A 4,521-nucleotide genomic window follows, 5' to 3' on the forward strand; every position below is an offset into this window, starting at 1 on the left:
AAGAAACAAATATATGCAGAGAATGGCTATTTCATGAATTTATAGAAGCTAACTGGGGAGAGTATATATTGACAGGTCATGCTTGTCATTATTTTTATTCTTCACCTTAGTACGAGGATGAAGAGGAGTGCAGTGTAGACATTTTTTCAATGCTAGAAAGGAATTAAATAGAATTACAAAGGATGATGGAGAAAAAAAAAAACCTAGCTTAAGACAATATTTTCTTTCCAAATCTCAGACATGTATTTCATAATAATTTTATTTTAAAATATAAAAGAAAAATGAAGGTTGTCGGGTTGTGTGGTGCATGTGCCCAAATACAAGAAGGGAAAAATGACCACTTGTTACTCGTGAAATGAAAATTCCATCCCTGTTGGATGCCCCCTTGTTGGTTGGTTGGTTGGTTGGTTGGTTGGTTTTCTTTTTTTTTTTTGGTGGGGTGGGGTGACAAGGATCACCTTTTTATGTAATGAAATTATATCTTGTTTCTTTATTATTATTGGGAACTATTCTCTATTGGGGAGTGCGACTCCAACACTTATGTGTGGGCAATGGGATCGTACAAGAAAGCATCAATATAAGCGTCATTTTTTCATTTCATATAGAATGGGGTAGTCATTTCCCCATATGTCTAAACGCAACAGGTCACAATCTCCCACAAAAACCATTTTCCTTACTATTATTATTTTGTTTATGCATATGAAAGGTAAATGATGCCGTGTTCTTTAAAGGAAAACAAAAGAGGGGAAAGGGGGGATGCCCTTTTAGTCGTGACTCGTGATATAAGTTCTTAAACACTAATCTTCAAGCTCTTCAAGGCTTGGAGAACTGGAACATAAGCCATCTTAATTCAACACCCATTATAGTGAAATATATGATTTCCACTTTTCTTTTCTTTTCTTTGTTTTTTTTTTTTTTTTTTAGCAGAATGTCTAGACCAACTTGTGTAGCTTTCTTTGTATTTATAATGGAACTGGTACAATAAGTCAGTTACACACTGCTAGATTGGGTTACCCGATGGGTATACCCGATTTCTTGTAGTGATCCTAGAGTCCCAGTGAGCCCTTTGCATATCATTGCAACACAGTCATCTTCACTAGGCATGAACCTTACATTCATGAATTGTAGGTGAACACAGTACTGTTAGTAATTAAGTTACCCGATGGGTAACGTCAATCCACCCGGGTCTAATCAGGTATTACCGAGTTGAGTGAGACCCAATTGCCTATATTGTAATTGTTTGGATAATTAATTATCTAAAACAATTAAATTTCTAATTACATGACTGCTTGGATGATTAATAGTCTAAAGCCATAAGATTTTTATTAACTAGAGATCGGGCTTATGTTGTGTGGGTATGGTCCGATTTATAATCGATTGGTCTGACTTAGGCTTTAATTGAATTACCTATAACTATAATCAGAATAAATGGGTCTTAGACAAGCTATTGAACAATTTAACTCTTAGGGCTGCAAGAGAAAATACCAATAAAATGGGCCTTAAAAGTTCTTAGAATGTCTTATTAACTTATGGGCATCAAATGTTCAGTTTAGAAAAGAAGGAAAAACAGAGACGAATCCTATTTAAAAATATATAAATAAATAATAATAGATGAAGAAAAAAGAAGAAAGAAACAAAATTTTCACGTGTTCTAAAGAAAAATAGTACAAAAATGTTTCTACGTTTGAAGAAACATCTTTTTACATTTTTGTTTTTAAGTTAGTATTTAGAAAGCTTTTTTGAGGTTCTTAATTAGTTTTTAGGCAAAAAATTGCTGAAGAAGCAAGCTACTTTTCTCAAAATGTTTCTAATGATTGATTATCTAATTTTAGCTACTCTTGTAATTTTCCCAAAATATTTCTATATATGAAAAAGTAACCTTTATTGAATAATATATGATTGATTATCCAGATTTAGGTGATCCGGTAATTTTCCCAAAATATTTCTATGCTTGAAGAAGCAAGCTACTTTTAAGTTAATAATTGAATATATTTCTAAATTTTCAATTCCTTATTACAAATAGGTTGTGACTATTTGCAATTAGAAAAATAAAAAATAAAAAATATATTTAAAAAAAATTAAAGTAAAAAAGATTGAAAATTTTTGTTTAGGGTGGCCGATTTATAAAGCATGCGGTATAAGGAGTGCACCAATGAAGTGCAACTGAATAGTTTTATAAATAAGACGGTATGTAGTGAGGTTTAAATATATATATATATATATATATGTGTGTGTGTGTGAGAGAGAGAGAGAGAGAGCCTTCCCCTACTATCAGAGAACTTTTTCGGAAAATTGTTTTACATATATTTGATTAGAACAAAATAGAAAAGAAAATGTAATTTAATTTGGCTGATTTTACTGTGGCAGAAAATTGCTATTGGGAGTTATAGAAGAGCCTAGTGTGTACTGATGTCGGGTAGATGCAAGTAAATTGTGTTGGTGTGTCCCTTGTGTAGGCTTTTGGGTACATAGTTTTAGTATATGATATAGAGATTGTTATTGGTATACCAATATTGATACTTATAATTGGTATTAGCTACATGAAAAAAAATAAAAAAATAAGAAAATAGGGTTCAAAACTGTTGCACTGAAACTATATCGATCTAGTAAATATATATATATATATATATATATTTCAGTTGCATCAGGTTAGGCCCTTTGGTGAAGAAAATATCTATAGCAAGAAGCCTCTCTTCCATTTTGTTTGGATCCTGTATTGTTTCATAATTTGCTTGGATTTATTCAAAGAGATAACACTTGATGTCTCATCAACTTGGACGTACTAGCACGTAAATGATGCAGACCAACAAGAAATAAGACAACAATGATGATACTATCTAAAAAAAAATTAATAAATTAGAAAAAAATTGAAGGAAGAAGACAAAAATTTCACGTGGTAGCTTATAAAGAATATGACAAAAATGTTTGGAGAAATTACAGGATTACTCAAATTTAGGTTTAATTTTTTGTATATCCCTTAACATAAACATTGGGTGAGTATTTTATAAACTAAAATCCAATTTTATGTAATTTTTTTAATTTTGTCAAAAAAATTCTATGTTTAAAGAAGCAGCATTTTGCAGTTTGGACTTTGGAGTTTGTTTCCAATTGGATAGGTTTTCAAGTTGTGAAGTGTTTATTACACTTAGGCTATGAATTAATGATTGTTCATAAATAGAAAAGGAAAAAAAGTTATTTAAAAACAAAAGAAAAAGAAGAGAAAAGAAAAGGAAAAATTAAGAGAGGGTTTTTCACCAATGTGATGCAACTGAACGATTTCATATATAATAGCGCAACGAAGTTATTATATATATATATATATATATAGTAATAATAATTATAATAACGAACCTTCTCCTAGCCATTCAAAGATATTTTTCTAAATTCATTTTATATTTGTTTGATTAGAAAAGAAAAGAAAATAAAATTATATTTGATTAATTTTACCATGGGAGAAAAATTTACTATTGGAAGTTATATTTGTTTGGAAGATTGTTTATATATGGATAATTCAATGGTTTTCTCGCGTATAAAAAAGCAATACTTTCAAGAATTAGAATATTTAAGAGATAGTTTTAGATTATTATATGTGTCTAAATGATATATTAAATTTATTTTATAAAATTAACTTATTTTTTTGAAAAACAAGGATATTTGCAATGCTGACAACGAGTTGGGAATCTCATTATTGTGTGGTCCAACTTTTCATGAAGAATTTATATGATTAATTTATTGTTATGTATTATAATTTGGGTTCATCGGGTTTTCTAGGTGTCACAAAGGTAAGAACATCATTTCACTGTTTACTGTTCTATGTCTAGACGCAGAGTGTGTGAGCAAGGAATGTTCATTTCTCCAACAGTTATAACTTTACTGTTTTGCTCCTAATACAAGGACATGGTCCAATGATTGAGGAACTGATTATGTATATTCATAAAGACCCTCTCCTCTGCAACACCCTCAATCTCTCTCCTCTTGACCCTTGTGCAACTCCCCCATCCCCATTTCCTCCCATGTTCTTCCTCCTCTTCCCCTGCACAACCCAATTAATAATGAAGCAAAAACTACATCACCAATCATACAATTCAGGATTGTTTGCTTCAAATGCTTGGGTTCCGAACTTTTGACTCCCCCCATGGATTTAGTTATTGAATCGGTATTTGATACTGAGATCGATTTAAGATCAGATCGATATGTTTTGATTATTTTTATATTTATTTTTAAAAAAATATATATTTTCTTTACGATTTTATCCTTGAAATGATACTGATAATCAATCGGAATCAATCAGGTATTGATATTGATCTCAACCACCAATCGGATATGGGGTCCTTGGGATCATTTTAACATTTAGTTCCTATTATTTTCTTTCCCATACTAAATGTTGAAGGGATATTTATACGCTGCCTGTTTATATTGCTATCTTACACACTAAGGCGTAAGCTAATAGCATGGGAAACCGTATATTTGATAAGGAGAGAGAAGAAAGGCCTACATATTTAATGAGAAAAAAAAAAAAAA

This window comes from Macadamia integrifolia, unplaced genomic scaffold, assembly GCF_013358625.1.
Source record: "Macadamia integrifolia cultivar HAES 741 unplaced genomic scaffold, SCU_Mint_v3 scaffold595, whole genome shotgun sequence".
In the NCBI taxonomy this organism is placed as follows: domain Eukaryota; kingdom Viridiplantae; phylum Streptophyta; class Magnoliopsida; order Proteales; family Proteaceae; genus Macadamia; species Macadamia integrifolia.